A 20450-nucleotide genomic window follows, 5' to 3' on the forward strand; every position below is an offset into this window, starting at 1 on the left:
AGTATAGCTTCATTTACTTTTACCATGTCTGAGTGTTACGTACGATAGTTGTCTGATAATTTTCCTGTATTTACAGTATTTGAACAGTAGACTGATTCATCAGGGTCATTTGAATATTGCAGTTTGATTTGCTCATTGCCAATGTTGATGTCAGTGTTTCGTAAACTGCTTAATTGCTGTGAATGTTATGAGATCACAGAATTGTTATGGCTTGCCTTTTCAAACTACCCACACAACAACTTTTATTGAAAAAATCCACAGCACATGGTTCGCAAGTCTTGACAGGGAAAGCAGTTTAAATTACCATATCTTTCTATCCCTTGACATGATAAATTATGCAGAAGGAGGATTCACAGTTCTTAGCATCGCAGGGTAATTACCTTCTAAACAAGCTCACAAATGGTGCAATTACAATATTTCAAATCCCATTGGGAGGCATTTACATTGGTAATCAAAAGGACAGCAATTCTGGTAAACACAAGCGCTGTGAATCGTTATTTAAATATTCAGATCCGATCCCTCTATCCAATCCACAATTGCCCCCCTGAGCCAGATGAAACAGCTGACCTATTTGTCAGTGACCCCTTACTAGAAAACAATGTGTACACTTAGCATTGAATCCGGGAAGATAGGATTTTCATGGCTTTGTGAGGACAAGTGTGACATTCTCCAATTTCATGCTGTTATTCAACAGCTGGTGGGTCGATGCCAGCTTCACATGCGTCACGTGTAGCTGCAGTCACCTGACCTGAGTGGTGGCATTGTTGGCAGCGATTGCCTGAAGACTGACTGACATTTAACTGAAGAATAACTGCCATGTCAAATCATCTGTGTGTGCATTATAGGAACAATAAATCCTCTGTATGTTCTGTTTGCTTAGAATAAACTGTTAGTCACATGAGCGTTTTCATGTTTAGCAGGGTGTTTTCTCTTTTTACGCTTCAGGCTCTTGAAAGCAGCTTGTGGATTGCCTGTTGACAGCCCAAAGTAATTTCTCCTGATTGATAACCTATTATGGCAAATAAAGTGCAACAATGTAATGCCGACTAGCTGTGAAAGGGTTAATTGTTTTCCCCGGGCTGTGTTTGTTGCCTGCTGGCCTGAACTTCTTGTTGGTTTGACCCCTGTTAAAGGATGAAAGAGATGTTTAACGCTCCACAGCACTGCAACAAATTCCTCGAGATCAGTATAGACTGACAATAAACTCTTACAAATGTTTCAGCTCTCATCTGGTTTGTTTATGCATCTACTGTAGCAGCCAGAATGTATTTAAATATGTATTTGTACAAACAGACTTTATGTGATCAGAGTAGATTGTATCACTTCCCTGAGAATTAATATTTTGTGTAAGTTTATCAGTGTTATCTTGATGGTAGTCATTGGGTGGTTTGTACATTCTGTTAAAGGAAATTTCACTTTGTTAATTTATCAGATTATAAAAATCTCAAAAAACAGGATTGGTAAAATGCTGCCTTTGATCTTGTGAATATGTATGCTGCCACATGGCCTCATTTTTGGATGCTTGTTGACGTCTGTTTGAGCAGACCGGTCAATGACACTACAGTTCAAACGTTTGGGTCAGTAAGGTGTTTTTTTTCTTTTTTTTTTTTTCCATTACATTTTAAAATCTATTTAAGTAGAAAATCTAGGGCTGGGCGGTATATCGAGTTTGTACGATATATTCTTTATAAGCAATGCGATTTAAGGCAATACCGTTTATATAGTTTGAACGAGCGCATCTGAAAATATAGCGGATGACACAGACTGAACTGCTGCGGAGAAAGTGCATAGCATACTAAAACAATTTGTTCTAAACTGTTTGTGACAAACTTTGTATGAAGGGCTTTAAAAAACTCGTAAGATATATATATATATATATATATATATATATATATATATATATATATATATATATATATATATATATATATATATATATATATATATATATATATATAAGCCTATATATAAGCCTATAGACATAGTTTAGTTTCAGTGTAAAACGGCTCTGACAGAAAGGCTGCGTGTGCCGCTGACTCGCGCTGTTTAATGTTTGAGATGTGCTGTTTTCCTAAATGCATAACTTGCATTTCACAGGTATATTCTCCATCTGTAAATGTTAGAAAGCCATGGAAATATTTCCATTTTGCTGTCAGAAGTGCATGAGCCTTCTGCTTTGAGATTCTCGGCTAAACTTCACAGACTTCATTGAACGAGCGCCGCCACGCGCATGCGCGCCAAACAGAAGCGCAATGAAATAGGAGCGCAATAATTCTGACTAAAAAATTATACATTTTGATGAAATATTTGTAGTTAATAAACAATAAATGTGACGCATGTAGAATTTTAAACTTACAAGTAAGTGTATTTGTATGATTGTACTAACTGTAAAGTGACTGCGATGGGGTAATCAAAACAGCCTTTTTACTCAATTAGTCTGTGCTTTTTATTATTTTCACTTTTAGTTTAGTAAATTTAACTTCTGCTTTAAAAGCAGTTTTTGTTTTTAGATTGCAATGTTATGTTAGAATGTAATGTGATTTTTAAACCCCTTTTTAACATAATATTATGCCTACGGTTACATTCACTTTATTTGTTTATTTGTTTAATCCAAATACAAAAGTATATAAATACCGAGATATATACCGTATGCCGCAAATCAGCCAAAAAATAGAGAGATGAATTTTTGCTCATATCGCCCAGCCCTAATTTTTACAATCGATTTACAAATCAACTGATTCCCAACATTTGAACAGTTGTGTAGTGTGATCCACACTCGCGCACACAATACACAAGTGCATGTGAGAGATCCACACGCAAGTGCATTGTTTCTTTGCTCACAGAATGATCCTCAAATACTGTTGTAGCGAGTCCTTTGAATTAGTGTTCTGCCTTAAGAATGTCTATAAATAGGTGTTTTTGTATTTGCAGATTCTTTTGAGACTCTCATTCAGGGGCCTTAACTCACAAATACGCACAAGCCTATCTGTACATTTTACCTATGGAATGAAGTAGGCTGTCAGACATGTGTAGTAGAATGTCGATCTGAATGGCGATCCACTTTAAGGACCCTGATTTTTTTTTTTTTTTTTTTTTCTTCAACATTACGACCAATATTTGTAATTTTCTCTATAGTTACATTTCCTATTATTATCCTAACATGCATGCACGTAGCCTATCAATGTGATTATGTCGATGTTCCAATCATTTTTTTGCGCAAACAGGCAATGCCTGATAAAAACGAAATGTTTTTTTTCTTCTTTCTTTCTTCCCGGGGTTTAGTATAGTGCATGTGCAAATAGCAGCACAAACAACAGAACATAAGGAATAATTCAAAAAAATGCAAGTGATCACGCTTCTTTCTCTCTCCCTCCCGCTAGGGATATAATAAAACCAAAACACTGTGCTCCCGATGGCCAGCCCAGGCCTGCATTAAAATTTACCAAAAAGGCGATTAGTGCATTCATGTATGTATGGCATCACATTAAAGAACGTCTCTCAAATGCATGTACTAAAATATTGTGCAATTCGAGATCACAATATAAGGCGCAAGCTGATTTTTATTTAATTTTTTTGCAATTTAATGCACAAGTAAATATGAACACAGTGCACTTATATTAGAAAATATTTTTTTTATTTGTAAAGTACAAACGAAAATGAAACCAATGTTGCGGTCCTACTCGCCCCGCTCTGAGCAGGATTCGAACCGCGGTTTCCGGCGTGGGAGAAGGGAAAGCTCCTTGTTAGCTCCTCTAACAAGGAGGCTAAAGGCCACGGCCTCTAGCATCAGTCGCTAGAGCACCTCTTGAGATCAGGGGAGTGAGGTTTTACCGGCACAGCACTTACCCGCTGGCCTCTGCTACATATGTATGAGTGTTACCAATATATTTGGCGTCGCTATTTAGAAAAAAAACGCAGTAGAAGTGTTCTTTTACTGTGGTATTAGACCTTTCAACCTCTCAGTATGTTGTTTTTGTAAGCTCAAAAACATCTGTGCCACTTATTTGGTTTCTTTCTAGTATGTTGGTGCATTTGTTTGAGAGACAGAAAGTGTAGCGAGTGACTTCGATTATCTTATCAGTGCACTGATAATGGGCCGAACATGCCCTGTACTGATGGATTGCAGCATCCTCAAAGAATGCCGTCTGAAATCAGACAGGAACCCTGGGAGATTTGTAAACACACCCTTGATAGCAGCATAAAAGCACGATTGTCAATATGTGTCTCCAAACAGCAGTGTTGAGATTACACTCGCCCGCTCACTCGCACACAATCTAACATAATGTGCCAAACTTTCACCATGGAGGCATTATGGATGCGATGGGAACCAACCAGGCCCTTTGTGGAACAAACAACAAGTCTCAGTGCACGAGGACTCTAAAAATACTCCTGCTGTCCTAGTAACTCTTAAGTGTTAAACCCAGCCACTTCTGTGGCAATGCGTGAGTCTAATGACTGAGATACACTAGCAACTTTTTTTTTGGATCCCATATAAAAATGTGTGGATTTACCAGTATGTACGGTCTTTCTCGGGGGGGGGGTTTGTGCTAACACTATTGGAGCAGAGTAAAGCCCTATTGTGTTGGTCATGCTCTGACAAAATGCTGTTGTCAGGAAAGGATTACTGGGTTCAAAGGTCAACAAGAAAGGATGCACACAATAAAATTGAACACCATTCACTTAGGTTTTATTGTACCATATGTTCTGTTAGTGAATCATTCGGATTAGATATTAGATACCATATGTGTGTTGAAAACCATTATGCATTTGCTGTGTTTTTGCTTGTTTTATTAACCTGAAATCATAAATAATGGTTCCGCCATGCATGCAGTGATGATTACAGTTGTTTTAATCTAAAACAAACCTGCTGACAACCTTCTGTCATTCGATAAGATCAGCCTATGTGTTGGCGGATGGATTTTCGTGTATTGTGAGAGAAGTGATTTGATCAAACACGGCTGAATGTTGATAATAAAATCTGGTTCCCCTAGTGTAGTTTCCAAACCCACGGCGCTGTTTAGCTACAGTTCTTTTATTAAGAAACCTGAGCACTTAATAAGTGAGCTGCAGAATCCATTTTAATAACACCAATAAAACTTTATGGTTGTACTGTTTTGCTTTTTCTCATTGCGGCTTCACTTTTACAGAGAGTGAAGTAATGCTGTTTTTGTAAACAATGATAGTGTCTTTTCATTATTGAGCAAGCGCTGTTTGTGCTACAGACATGAATTCGAAATACAATTCATTGTTGAGAGAGATGTGTTGGTGGTTTTCCAAGGGACCAAAATCACAATTTTTATCTGGATTTTGAAAAAAACGGGAAAAACATCTCGTACCTTTTTTGATTTCGGGCCAGTGTGTTGATACCATACAGGGGCATTTCTAGTATCAAAAAGCATGCCCATATTTTGATACGCTGTTTAATATTTTATATAATAATAATGGATATAAATAAATATAGGTAGGTATCCACCGCATCCAGTGCTCTTTTTGTTTTATGTCTTCTAAAATATCCCATTAATAATTTGGTGTGAGAAACTGCTGCAAACAATTCAGTGTGTGAGTGAACTGTCTGAATGATTAAAACTGAATGGCGAACAATTTCAGACTTTCTTGCAAACCAATTTGACAGATTAGATCAAAAGAGTGATTAATTTGCATATCTGGCATTGCTAATGCGCTAATGAGTCTAAACAGCTGATATAAAATACACATGACTACTAAAATATTTTCAGAGAAAATGATTCTCATGTTGGTATACGTCAATCCCATTGACACAAGGATTTTTATCTTATTTTATTTTTTCATATCAGCAAGTAACCACCGCATAATGATGAATTTTTAAAAGGGCAAAATTAGATTTTTGTCTAGCTATGATAACACAGGCAAAACATCCCATACCCTTTTTGTCACATCAGCTATTTGCCACTTATATTAGATGACCTCTTGCTTTCTCTTTCTTTCTTTTTCTTTCTTTTTCTTTCTTTCTTTCTTTCTTATACATTTTTTATTTAATTTTATATTGTATGTACTGTATCCATACCAACAAGTAAGCCCTACATAATGGTGAATTTTACATGGGCAAGCACCAATGTTTTTCTTAATAATGTGTGTAATTACTTTAAGTGCATTGTTTATCTTCAACGGTGGGAAATCCACTGTGATTTCTGCTTTTATTAGAGGCATTTCTCGTCTGCTCCCACATGAAAAAGCCCAGTGAGTGGCAGAGAGCTGAATAACACCCCTCTCATACTGACTCATCTGCTCCTCTCTAGAGCTTTCTTCACCTTCTGAGGTGAGTTTACAGTGGGCGTCTTCGACATGCCCGTGATCTTTGCTGCTCTGCAGACACCCTTGCCTGCCCCATATTCAATTCTCGCTCTAAGTGAGAGCTGCTTTGGTGCTGGCATGAGCCAGACCCCTTTGGCAGGATCCAGGCTAGTTGGCCGTGCCAGGCGTAGTTTGGCTGTGCATTTGGTTTTCAGAAGGTTGCTAGTATTCTGGTCTGGCTCTGATTCCTTGTTCTCACAGGACTTAGTGTTTATTTTTGCCTGCCCCACTAGTCTGCTACCTGTGTGTTTTGCGTGTATGTTTATTTGCGAGTTCATTTGAGTGCATTGCACATACACTCATATAGTAACATGCCAAAACTCTGTAAACCCGAGGCAGCTGTTTCTTTACCCTGTCACATCCTCTTCTGCTCTTGCTGTGAAACAACCTGCAGAGATTTCATATTTCATTTGAGGATTTCATTGCACAGTTCACGCAAGCCTGTAATTGCTATTGTGGTGGAAGTTTCTTGAATAGGTAACAAGGTTTGTTGGATTAATATATACATTAATGGTGACTTATTCTTGTACCTTCCTGTTCTTGACTTTTAGACTTTGCAGATTTACGCCAAGTACTTCTCAGAATATACTATTAATCACATAAGACTCTGTGTCACATGCTCTTCCTCCGTCTGCGTGTTCTGTGATGCTTTATGGCCTATAAATGGACAAGAGGAAATCTGATCACTGATCAGTGTACACAAACAGCTTTAAAATGGCCAATAATGCTTGTTAAAGTTTGCTTTCTAGTCACACCTTGGATATAAAGTTATTCCAATCATCTCAAATGTGATGTGGTCTTTGTGTGTATGCACATAAACAGTGGCTTTAATCATGGTTTTATCTGGTGACTGGAAATTTTGTAGAAGCACAGTGAAATAATTTTTCTAATCTTCTTTTCATAATCGTTTTCCAATATCGTCTGTTTTTTTTTTCTTTCATATTACCCACAATGGATATTTGTCATTTGTCATTTCTTTACAGTGGTTTTGTTTTATCTTTCATGGAAAGGAACGAAAGCTATAGCATACATGTTAATATTTACAGAAACTGCTTATCTTTCTACACTACAATAAAAAAAAAATGGATTAGGCTGATTATTATCTCTGTTATCAAGGTTAATTTAACCTTTAACTTGACCTATAATTGCAGGGCATTAAAGGAACCATAGCCTTGTTTTGGATTGAAAGTAGACTCAGATACTGTAAACCTGATCACAAAGCACATTTAGTAAAGTGGACTCTAAAAGTGTAAAAACCAACTAAGAAGATTGTGTCAAGACCGCATAAAATATTGTGCAGCTTTTTTTTCCTTTTTTTTTTTTTTTTTTTTAAGTCAAGTCAAACTAATAAAGCTTGATTCTTGAGAGACCTTCAGCAGGTTGCTTGGCACTAGAAGCTGGTGACCAGGAGGGTTTTGGCATTAAAATTATGACAAAAAGAAGAAAATGAAATGAAACTGTTGTGGGGCTTTAAATGGGGAGGTAAGAAACTATGCTAGTAGTTGACAGGTTGCATTTCCTGTGTGAGATCACTGTGCAACATCCGCTGCCTCTGCGAGATCAATGAGTTCGTATCTTCTTTCCAGCTTGATGTTCTTCAGAACAAATAGTAGAAAAATAAGGGGATAATCTTTATTAATATATTTTTTAAATATTTACCATTACCATAGATTTTATTTTGTCTTCAGTTCATGAACATGAACCCTGTGCAAACAACTGAGTGAAATCTGCTTATGACTATAATCTTTTTTTCTTTTCTTTTTTTTTTGTTGCTGCTTTGTAGGATGAGAGAAAAATATTGAGGATGTGAGCAGTCCCTTCACCTTTAAGAGTTATCTTCAAAATGGAGCTTGTTCTTTTTCCTAAGTTTCAGTCTCGGGTAAATCACCCTACACAGTGCTGTCATGAACCTACACTTTTTCTGTCACTTTGGAGAAAACTGATCTCTCCTCATAGAAAGTGATTCTCTGTTGGGCATTCAATTACAAGAAACCTCAAGTCCCTCAGCAGAGAGCCAAGAAACAAAGAGCGAAATTAGTAGGTAGAACAGATGAACTTAGTTCTTCAAAAATACCCAGCGTTTCCTGTGCTGTCCTTCACACGTCTAAAACCTCAGCTCATGAGCAATTCTGAGAATTACCACCACACTCTTTTTTATAAGGAATTAACCCCTCTGACACCTCAAGAAAGCTGAGGGGTTTCCTTTTTGAGCTCAAACACAGTGCTATTTATAAAGTTGAAAGCGTCATTCGTATAATTTCATAACTGACTAGTTAGTAGGTTGTCTGAACAATTAGTCAACCAGTTGGTTTAAAAAACAAAAACAAAAAAAAACTACATAATTAGACTTGGGGTATATCCACCAAAAACCAATCAGACACATTTTTTTAGGGTGTGTTCACACAGGATGCATGTTGTTGAAAAATAATGTAACAAAGCAGGGGTCATGCTTTTTAAAAAATGTTTTTTGATATTAGTTACTTTTTAACTGTTTTACAGCAATGTCAATTTAAAATGAATGCACATAGCGTGAGATGCAGAAAAACCATCTAAGATGCAATGCAAGAGATAAAGACATACAATCATAGAAACATATTTAAAAATATGTAATTGTGGAATTTTAATGCACTTTTTTTCTTTTTTTTTTTTGTTTATTTAATTATCAGCATATGTACTTTTTATTTAGTTAGGGGGGAAAAAGTTACTTGTAGACTTCAGTAATTGACTAATTGACCCATCTGACCCAACCCTAGTGTGTTTGTGTTTGTCGTGTCTAACAGACAGAAAAAGCGGAGGATGGCCTGTGCTTATTTGTAAGATTAAAAACAGGAAGTGCTCCCCACCCAGATATGAACAGTAATGAGCAGCAGAGATAGGTGAGACAGAAGAGTTTTGTACAGATCGGTGTTGGAGTTATCTCTCCAACAGAAAGCACTTCTCTTTCTGATAGAGCTGACAGGTCTGTTGTAATCTCAGTCAGACTGAGCCGCTGGGTAACAGCCGTGGCTCTTTCCTGAGAAGCCAATCTCAGAGCTCCTCCTGCACAGACAAACCCAAATACCAGCAAACACTCGCTTTATCACTCGACTCATGCAGGAATCTGTTGGGAAATAACGGCTGATGTTAAGAAATAACTGAAAGTCCCTGTTTTGTTAAGGCCTAGAGTGGTGGTATTTTTGAGAGTCGGTAATTTGCATATAGAATGGTGTCTTTGTCGAACAGGACTGATCCTCATGCTTTATCGTTCTGAAATATTAAAGGGATGTGACTCTGTCAGTATTATAAATCAATCATTTTGAGAGTCCTTGAACATTGCTTTGTGTACCTTGTGAGATTATTTTGGCATCGGGATGTTGAGCATTTTCCACTTCTATACCCACATAATCACATCAAATAAATTGTTATTTGACCTGTCGGGGTCATTATCAGTCATTTCTGATTTCCTGCCAGTTTTTTTTTTTTGCAGTGCATCTGCTCTGCAAATGACAGGGAAGGCCAAATTGAGCTAAGTGGACTTGTCCTCTGTCCAAGCCAAGGACAAAAGACAAGGTCACATTCCTTCTCAAGATTCAACACAGCATCAGCAGTGCAGGGCGTTTGGAAACCAGCATACAGTATTATAAATCAGGATTGGGACGAACTGGACACTGAATGGAAACTTTCAAGGTCAACCCTGATTTCAGAAACTGAATTTTTTTACATAATGTTTAGGGACCCATTCACATCAAGAATGATAACTGTAACTGTAAAGCCTTAATATTTATTCTAATCCTATGCAGATAGGCAAGAAGATTAGTCTACACAACAAATATAAAGATATGAATAACCGTATTGAACCATACATTGACAGCCAGTCAGAATCCACTCAACTTTAAACAGCTAAAGTATTTAAAGCCACAGATGGTATAAGTTTAGTGCACGTTTGTTAGCTCAACAAAAAAAATTGCAACAGTTTGCATCAATTTTTTTGAGTTATGACAACTTCTAATGAAATTATGTTCAACCCACAAACTAGTTAGTGTTAGAGTTAGAAGAACTTAATTTGTAACAAACATTAAGTCGATTACTCAAAAAATGAAGTTCCTCCAACTAATGGATTTGTGTGCCTGCCATACATATTATATTTTTTTCTGTTCAAATCAACAGTTATCATAGCACAGAGGCTAGATGTAATTTGTTTTAGCAGGTATATTTAATGAACAAGAAAGATGTTACTTGTCACTGGCATTAGCACAGTCATAGCTAATAGACAATAGTGTTTACTTTCATGTGGTTTGCTCTTCAGCACAATGGTAACCACAAAAACTTCAACACAACAGAAGCTCTTTTAAATGTCGAATATAACAGCATTAAACACTAACAGGTCTTTCCCTTCACTAAACAAAAGAGACACAAAATAACACTTAATTTTAACATTTACTCTCCTTATCCAGTCCTATGCAAAGCACTAGAAACTTCCAAAGAAAGAAACCCAATTTCCAAAGTTAACGACAATTTTAATCGAGTCACTACAACTTAATTTTTAAAGAAATTCAATTAACACAGAAATTTGAGTTTAAATTATGCACAATATTAAGTTAATGTAATGATAAACATTTGAATGTCAACTGAACTAAACAAAATTGTTTTCAACTTAAAAGGTTTAATTAAATTATTAAATTAGATTATTTTTTATCTTGCACTTACGCATTTAGTTGTGTATTCGAGTGAAAAATTCTACTTAAATATTAGTTTTTCCAACACAAAACTAACATGGCTTCTGAACACCTAATATATACATAGAATATGTACATAGAATATATGCCACAAGTAGTAGAGACTACACTTAAGGTGCGTTTTTCCTTTTCATAATTTGGATGTGTAAATCACCGTCCCCTTGTATGGAAAAAAGCAGCTCTGACATGGCTGAACATAAATTTTCATTTTTCATAGAATAAAGAAACTGCAGAGGTTAGAACAACATGAGGATGAGTAAATGACTGCACTGTTTTTATTTTTGAGGAAACTTTCCCATTAATTTGCTAAATGTGCCCACTTTCACGGCAACTGTGACTGTTATGTGCCGTGTTTGAGGGTTTCTCACATGGAGCCTACCTGTTCTCTTTCTCCGTAGTTGACACATGCTTGCATGAGAAGACTAAACATGCAGTCCTCCTTTAGTGGAAACCACCTCCTCTCTCACAGTGTCCATTGGAAACAACTGAGAGAGGAAGTCAATATTATGATAGGAGGATATGTTTGGGTGCCCGGGTTTGGATGTGGTCAGACCGCTGTTGTTGTTGTTTGCTTGCTGTGGGAAATCACTCTCGCGACGGACATGGTCTCTGAATGTTGTGGTTTCTTAGGGCCCTGTGATATCTGCGATGTGGGAAAATGTAGACGAAATTGAAGAATCCAGTCATTAAAATTGATTTTAATGCAGAATGCTACAGAATTCCACATGAACGTAATCTCCAGAGCTGCAAAATTAATGCCATTTTTTATGATAAATGTATATTAAATCATAAATCCAGAAGAAAAAAAAACTGAATTTTTGAAGAAAAAAGTATATAACACTTTCATAGGGCCCTACTATTGAACAAATTTAAATAAATAATTAATTTGGTTTATTAGACATTTTTTTTTTCAATTTAAATTTAATTTATTAAATTTAATTAAATCATTAAAATGGAATCCAGAACAATTAATACAGAAAACATGAAATTTGAGGGGAAATGAAATGGGCCCTAGTTTCTGCTGCATAGGAGTAACAGCGTCACTGTTTGTGGCTTATGTAATCAGTGATAAACGAAATTCCCCATTTAGTTGGAATCCTGAGAAGGCCTAGTACTTTCCTTGACAGTTGCAATGACCTTGCTTGTCTGAAAGAATGTGAAAAAAAGGACGTAAGCCACAAAAGTTAACATAATGAAGTGTATGTCAGCACATACAGACTTTGGAAAAAGTGAAAGGCAGAAAAAAAAAAAAAGAGTAAAAGAAAGAGAAGCACATGGTGGGAGAGAAAAGGAGTAGAAATCAAGAATTTTTTGGATCGCACCTCCCTCACTAACTCGTTCCTGTCACGGTTTTCCCCCCATTGTGGATTGTTGTTATGGGAACAACTAAAAATCCAGTGATGGAAGCGGTAACAGCGGCGTGTGTGGTGGTGAATTATGTGAATTTTAATGATGTAAGACGATCTATTGCAGACCATGAACATTTTGAGGGATTTTCATGCAGCCTGATATATTTTCCAGCTCAAAATCTTAGTTGATTTGGCTGAGGTTGAAGGCTTTAATTCAATAATAAAGATAAATTACTGTGGTGTCTGAGATGTAGTGATCCATAACTACACAGGCTAGGTTTTTTTAAGCTGCTGAATCCATGTGAATCCCGCTCTCTGACGTAATTTGACTGAGAGCACAAGCCCAAAGCACGCTGAAGCTGAGAATTTGAAGTCTCTTGCTTACTGTGAAACTTGAGCAACAGCGTCTGCACTACAGCTGTGCAGTAATGTACTACAAAGTATTCTGCAGTCCTGGAGCATTTCAGGTCAGCGCTGAGATTAGCACACAAATGTGGAGTAATGTCTCAAGGCCGAAATGAAAATAAACAGATGATCAGGATCAGTTACTGAAAGAGCAAATCTCAACTGTCTTTCTTAATACAGACTCTGCTAACCAGACGCTGCGGTCGATTGGACTTTCTGTACATTCTGTCAAATGACAGAGTGGAGTTCTAGGAAAAATCCTTCTAGGAAAAAAACGTAAATATGGAGCGCACTCTTCACTGTGGGAGAATGTTTATTCCCTCCTCTTTAGTTGTTTCTCTTTCCACTTCTCTTTCTGCTACTTCTCAGTGTCTCCTTTAAATGCAGTAGTACAGACTGTATTGCAGATGAGGACAGTGTTTGTGGAATTGAAATATTGAATTTGTTCAGACTGGCTAATGTGTTTTTTTTCTGTAGGCATCAGGCATTTAAAGGGATAAATCACCCAAAAATATAAATTCTGACACCAAAGACTGACACAGAAGAGAAGAAATTGTTGAATAAAGTTATTTTTGTTTTCTTTGTGCAAAAAAAATTCTCATAGCTCTACAAAATTAACGTTGAACCTCTGATGTCACATGGACTATTTTAACGATGTCCTTACTACCTTTCTGGGCCTTGAACGTGGTAGTTCCCTTGCTGTCTATAGAGGGTCAGAAAGCTCTAATATTTCATCAGAAGTATCTTAATTTGTGTTCCGAAGATGAACGAAGGTCTTACAGGTTTGGAACGACATGAGGGCAAGTAATTAATGACAGAATTTTCAGTTTTGGGTGAACTATACCTTTAAACTGTTCTGCAAGTTCACATGCTTTGTTCTCAGAGGTCAGATTGATGTCATTAAATGATCTGATTTGTAGTATTCATGAAAGAGACTAATGTTAGTGGTTTTCTCAGGTTGTTTACACATCTGTTAGTTGTGATTGGTCCTTTTGTGATGCTGTTAAATAAGCAGAGAGCATCTCAATAAAACGTATTGTAATACTTGTGATAATTTCCGCCTTAGGCCAGTGTGCTCAATCTTCTTAATCGAGTTTCTCTCATCTGCTAAACAAATGAATAAAATTAGCTTCACACAACCATGAATGTTTCTCACCGTCACTTTTACCATATTGCCAGGCATTTCCTTTTTATCATGTACTGGAGATTTATGTGACGTTACAGTTATAGATAAGAAACTCATTTACACTAGCCTTTACCATAATTTGGATTATATTTATACAGTTCCTTTAACACTGTCTGATGTTTTGTTCTGCTGTCTGACAGTAATCGCATGAAGTGCAGCTGGTCATCCATCATTGCTAAATTACACGATTCAATATTAGGGATTACAGACCATGTTTTTACTCAGACCTGAAAGTACAATGTGACCTGTAAACAGGACTCTCACACACGTTTACTTGTTTTCTAGAATCCAGTCACCCTGCCAGTGAGGAATACGGTGAAGAGGCCGTCCTGTGCGATAAGAGCACTACACCGGACAGCATGACCTTCAGAGGACTGGACTTGAACTGTGTTTAGGCAGCATGAAGTAGAGAACAACCTCCTGCTGAAGCCATGAGTCACACTGCCATCAGCCTCAATTTAACCATAGCGCTGATGTCACCAGAGATGTTAAATCGGTCAGGTGCACCTCCATGTGCCACATACTGCTCACAAAAGATGACTGCATCCATGTGAATTGGTGGTAAATTGGTCTAATGGTGTTAAAAGCTTAAGTCTTCAGGAGTCTTCAGAAAGGGTTCAACCAAGTATTTTTACATATGTGTATACATATATACTTAAATATACTTTAAATATATATAAGAATTATTGTTAACATTCATAACAGGTCTCCCTGCTCTGTTTTGAAGGGTTTCTTTAAGCACGGTATGCACTGTGTAACCCCAGAGTGAACCCAGTGTGTTGTACTAATAAAATGCGTATTAATCTGTGAATGCATTTAAAATCTATGGATAATGTAAAGGTTATAATGCCCTTATGTTTTGATGATTAGGCGACTGAAGATATATAGGTTTTAGTGGGAGTAGCCATTACTATTCTTGGGCTGAGGATTTTCTCGTGGATCTCTGGTAAAGCCCAGGTTAATGGAATTGCTTCAGATCTGGTTTTGGGGATTGAGAAGCCTCCGTTTAGATTAATGTGAGCACCAGGGATGATGGGAGAGCGGGATGCTGCCAGTGCTCTCTAATAACACTGTGAGGGGTAGGGGTCAATGCAGGGCAAGCCCAATCTGGCTAGACTGTTTCGTCAGTGGATTCTCTCATAATCCTCTTTCTCTGACTGCCACCGTGACCATGTGACCTCCTGTGTAACAGAAACCATGAATCTCAGACAGCAGGGCAGCTAAAGGGCTTTATGAATTATAAACAATCTAGCATGCATTAGGAATGATGAAATAAATGCAATTCTGTCTAGCAGGGTAGACATTACCCAAATTTAAGGAACAGTTCTCTAAATATTTCCACCCTCTTGTTTAAATGTCATGCGTTTCCTCTTTTACAGTGAAGAGGTTGTGTATCAGTTATCCGTACCCTCGGCTGGAGGATTCAAATTAGACTGAATTCCTTTGTAAAGTGGTCTCTCACCTCTATCATGGGACATGTTGTCATTTCTGGGTGGTCCTGTTTCTTAATGCCAACTTTCTCACAACTTTTTAGCGTTAAATGCAGTAGTACAGGTTACACATCCTTCAAGGGGCTCCCGGATTCAACCGGCACATGAAGCCTGTGCGTATTTGTTTTGTGACATGCACATTTGTGACATTACACATTAAGACAAGCTGTTATGTCAACATTTCCTAATTCTGTACAGTTGTATCTTGCTTCTGAACTCATTTGACCCTCACATCCTCTAGTTATCCAGCCAATTTCTTTTTCTTATCACTTTTTTCCTTTGATATCCCTCCCCTGTTGCTAACACTCTCTGTTCTTTATCTAAGGGCAGCAGGCCAGGCACACGTGTACCAGCTCTCTGAAGAAGGCCAGTTCAGTGGAAACTAGCAAGCAAACACTCTGAAAAGGACACACGCTCCCTCAATGTCAGCAAATATTTGGTCACAACTTCAAAGGGAAGTGACAGTTGTTTGAAACTGGGGATGACGTTGGGCACTATTAGAGCAGGTGAATGCGTAAGTTTTCTGTTTAAAATCAATGTGATTGGTTGATTCATAGCCATTTATTCTGAGCTTTTTACTAATGATGATGTGCAGTCTTAGCTTTGTTTCATAAGACCAACATGGCAACGTATTTTTAGAGGCAGGCTGGGATGTAACGTAACAACGTGCTGCAGTCACCTGCAAGACCAGCTGTGCTGATGGCTCAGAGCAATGGACTAATGAGGGTCCTGAAGTGAATGTGATGCATTGAATAGTGTAATTATGTAAAGATGGATTGTCACTTAAGCATTTATAGCTTCTGTTCAGCTCTTCCTGTCTCTGAAGTGTTCTGAAATCACCCCTCTAGATCATCCTCTGCAAGACTGCGGTTTTTCCATGGGTCAGAAATATAAAAAAGATGGTGAAATATAGAGGTGTGCAGCTCGTTCCCTCTAAAGGCTTAGTTAATAGAGAATAGTACATCAAGCATTTATTATACAGTATGCATTATCTGTATTTGTCTTGCTGTACATTTAAACGAATAGTTTACCAAAAATCACAGTATATACAGATAAGGAGGTCTCAGTATAGAGACAAATCCTTTTAAAATTGTCATTTAAAATCTTATATTTGTAATATATATTTAATGTTTAATCATTTTATTTAAATATGTACACATTACTGTTTAAAAATGATTATCTGAACAAGGATACATTCAGTTGATAAAAAGTGACAGTAAAGAAATGAACAATGTTACAAAAGATTCCTGTTTCAAAGGAAAAGGAATAAGTATACAGGAGTTTATACTTTGTAAACATCAAAAACAACCTGGGAAAAAAATATAATGATTTCCACGAAAAAAAGCAACTTTCTTTCATCATTGATAATATTCAGACTTGTTACATGAGCAACAAATCAGCATATTTGAATGTGATGTGAAATGTGATCGGCATTGCATTGCAGGAATATGCACAAAACCCACACATCATATTACTGTCTGAAGCAATACATTGCAAAATGTTTGCAATCCACAATCAAGTTTTTGCTTATGAGGGTTCATCACAGGGTTAGCAGGGTACCCGGCAGAGTCATAACTTTGTCCTTTTTTTCTGGCAGCCTTGATCCCTCTGGATTGCTTGACATTGCATCATTTATCTGTATCCGTTCCCATGTGTATAGTGTAGTGAAAGTGCGTCAGAGTGAGGGAGAGCAAGGAAATCCCCTTCTGCCACGTGAGATATGAACAAAGACTCCAGTTTGGCTCAAACTTTCTCTCTTTTGCCTTGCAGCGCAAGAGGTCCTGCCACGCTTGACTGCCGGCATTTACACTTCTCAGTCCTCTCTCACTGCACACCTTCCTGTGGAGATTGACTCGCTTTGTTTCCTCCCAGATGAATGTCTCTTTGAACCTCTTGTGGCATATGAATGAACTGCAGTTATATTACTGGTTCCAGCTCTGTGGTGATTCATCGAATGGGAAGTACAAAGGAATTTGCTGCATCACAGAGCAAATCTGTTCAGATTTTCATGTGTAAACAAGATTCCTTTGACGTGACCAACAAGAGTATAAAAATTACAAATCTTTTGAGAAAGATCTGTTTACTGGTTCTCAATTACTTTCTTTCTGTCCATCCATCACCTTAGTCTCACTTTCACAGTCTCTCCGCCACTCTTTTCATGCAGCGGTTTTTATGAATAATATATGCCACATTGCTTTGCTGTCATTAAAGGTGACCTTGGTTAATTATTGATCGGGTCAGATGATTACAGGCCTGACCTCTGTATGTTCTTGTCTGCCTGTCGTCTGTTTTCATGTTTACGCTCTTCCTCTTAGTATTCCTGGAGACCCTCGTATGACGAATTACTGTCTATTGTTATTGCTGGGGGAGTGTTGGCGCCTTTACAGAGACATGAAATGTAAAATTACAAATGTAACCATGAACGTCAAGACTGTTACTTTGTTTTAATGAAATATGTAAGAGGTAATGTATAGTCAGTTGGTCATTATCACTAAATAAACCCTGACAGGGTAATCAGGTTGAGCCCCTGAAGGGGTTTATTTTGTTACAGTGACCGGCTGACTCTAAAATGTCCTGCTTATTACCTTGCTACTTGTCAAATGAATACATAAATGGACTTGAAATATTGTTTTGAGTTATGTTTTTATGTGAGACCATGTGATTTGAAGGAGTATAATAAGGGAAGAATAATAGTTTTAGCAGCTGTTTTTTTTAAACATTTGACCACTGAATATTGCGATTGACCAACCAGCATCAAGCAGAGAACCGTAAAATAGGATCAGTTTTTATATTTATGTAATATATTTGTAACATTTTTTAAATTAAATTTGGGGTCACTTAAAAAGGTTTTCATTCAGTTGTTCCAAAGTGACAGCAGTCACCTCAAACAGTCTCTTTGAAATAAATGCTGTTCATTTGACCTTTATTTATTAAATAATCTTGAAAAAACGACACAAATTTCCGCTCAAAAAAGGCTGTTTTCAACATTTTTATTAAAAGATTTCTAAAGGATCATGTGACGCTTAATATTGGAGTAATGCCTGCAGAAAATTCAACATTTCTGTCACAAAGGAATCATTTTGAGGTTTTATGTTACAATGTGAGAAGAAAGAGACCACGGATTGATTGAAAAGACATAACACTAGTGCAGCTATGGGAAATCATAGCATATTTGAGCACTGAATATTATGATTGTCCAATTAGAATCAAGCAGAAAATAGGATTAGTTGGTGGGTATATCAGAACGGACACCATATCAGACATGCAGACTGATGAGAAGCTGAACGTCAATACAATGAATGAAAAGGATGGGAGGAACGTCACCTTGACCTTTCGGAGGCATTCCCTCATCGCTATGGCCCTTTGGCCTGAATGCTTTAATAAACCCTCATGAAATTAACCCTTGATGTGTGCCAGCGTCGCTCGGGTCAATCTGAGTTTGATTATTCTGGCCCTGGCTGACCCAAGCTGAGGTTGAGTCGGGTCAGGAATGAAGCACCTGTCACTTGTATATAATTTGCAAGAGAATGATGAATGTAGCTGTAATGGCTAAACCACTACAGAATTAGCTCCAGTGATGAACGTGTAATGACCTCTTGATTTATAATAGTTGTTTGCCTAGTGTTGTGTTACATTAGCCTGCTTGTTTGGGCTTCAGCGGCCTGTAAAGTTCACACAGTGGTCAAACTGCAGCACCTCAACCCCTGTTAAAGCACTTGTCACCGAAGTTATAGCAGCAGAGGGATGCTTTTACATCTCTCTCGGTCCACAGACCTGTAGTGGAGTGGAGGCAGTGAGAATGTGCTGACAGTCTGAGGCACGCTGGCTCTCTGGGGTGACCAGACGGCTCCTGCTGACTCAGCGCCATTCCCCTCGCTCTGTGATGTCTGACTGCATTCAGAGAAACTGAATGAAAACTCTTCTGATTGAGGCTTCAAAGAACACTGAAGATAAATGTTTTTCTTTTCTTACTCTAAAATAAATCAAATGTATATTATATTTCTACTTTTAAGTCAATTTGTATTTAATTCTGAAATTCTGAGTTCTGAAATATATTTTGTGTATGTATATATATATATATATATATATATATATATATATATATATATATCTGCCTTATATTAATATTATAATATATATATATATATATCTGCCTTATATTAATATTATAATATATATTTTATATATACACACATATATATACATATATAGATACATGCACATCTAAATCAAATAAAAGATGGATTTTTTTGTAAAAGCAGAAAAAATAATAGTAAATAAAACTAAACTGAATACTTGTTGATTTTATATAATTGTTTAATTATATTATTTTATTTCTACATTTTATATTAAATGCGCATATTTTATTTATTTTATAATTAGTCAATATTTGAAGTGGATCAAAACCTTTCATCAAAGTTGTCCTAAAAACCTGTTCTTGCCTTAGGACAACTTTGATGAACATATTAGTATATTTTATATTGGATTTTTTTAAATATATTTTAATTAACAACAACAAATAAAACATTCATAAAAAAAAATTTTAAAAAATCATTTTACTGAAGTATATTACTTAAAATTACTTACCAAGTATTCAATTTTCTTATTGTTTTAACTTTGACAAATGATTAGACATATGTTGTGTGGAGGTGAATCAAAATATTTTAAATGTAAAAAAAAAACACACACATTGATTAATCTGATGCCTTGGTTTGGCATAGATCACCATTCAATACTTGTAGATCATAGAGTATAGATTTAAATAAAGATTCCATATAAAGTACATGCTAGGTTAATGGCTTTCTGATTGGGATTTTCCTTCAAACTGTTTCACAGAATCACAAGAAGCTCTCAAGCATCACCAGGATCCCACATGAGATCAATACCAGCTTCATAGACCAATGTTTGATCGTTGACCACAGGTTGATTTTTGTATAATCTTCAAAAATAGAGTGCAGCACCTAATAACCCCCCA

General features: G+C 36.8%; 1 long non-coding RNA gene across 7 annotated transcripts in view; it reads left to right on the top strand.

The window, feature by feature from the left end:
* LOC131521835 (uncharacterized) overlaps positions 1-18103 on the top strand; it is a 56609-nt gene extending 38506 nt beyond the window's left edge. For 3 of the 7 annotated variants that reach the window (XR_009266372.1, XR_009266378.1, XR_009266371.1), the window contains 2 exons: positions 14271-15981; positions 17246-18103. This is a non-coding gene — a long non-coding RNA (uncharacterized LOC131521835). Of the gene's footprint in view, positions 1-8113; positions 8210-14270; positions 15982-17245 lie in introns of all 7 variants that reach the window. The other 4 variants (XR_009266379.1, XR_009266380.1, XR_009266382.1 and 1 more) reach the window with 3 other exon arrangements.
* Positions 18104-20450: the final 2347 nt, after the last annotated feature.

The sequence above is a fragment of the Onychostoma macrolepis genome, chromosome 02 (assembly GCF_012432095.1).
Source record: "Onychostoma macrolepis isolate SWU-2019 chromosome 02, ASM1243209v1, whole genome shotgun sequence".
Taxonomy (NCBI): domain Eukaryota; kingdom Metazoa; phylum Chordata; class Actinopteri; order Cypriniformes; family Cyprinidae; genus Onychostoma; species Onychostoma macrolepis.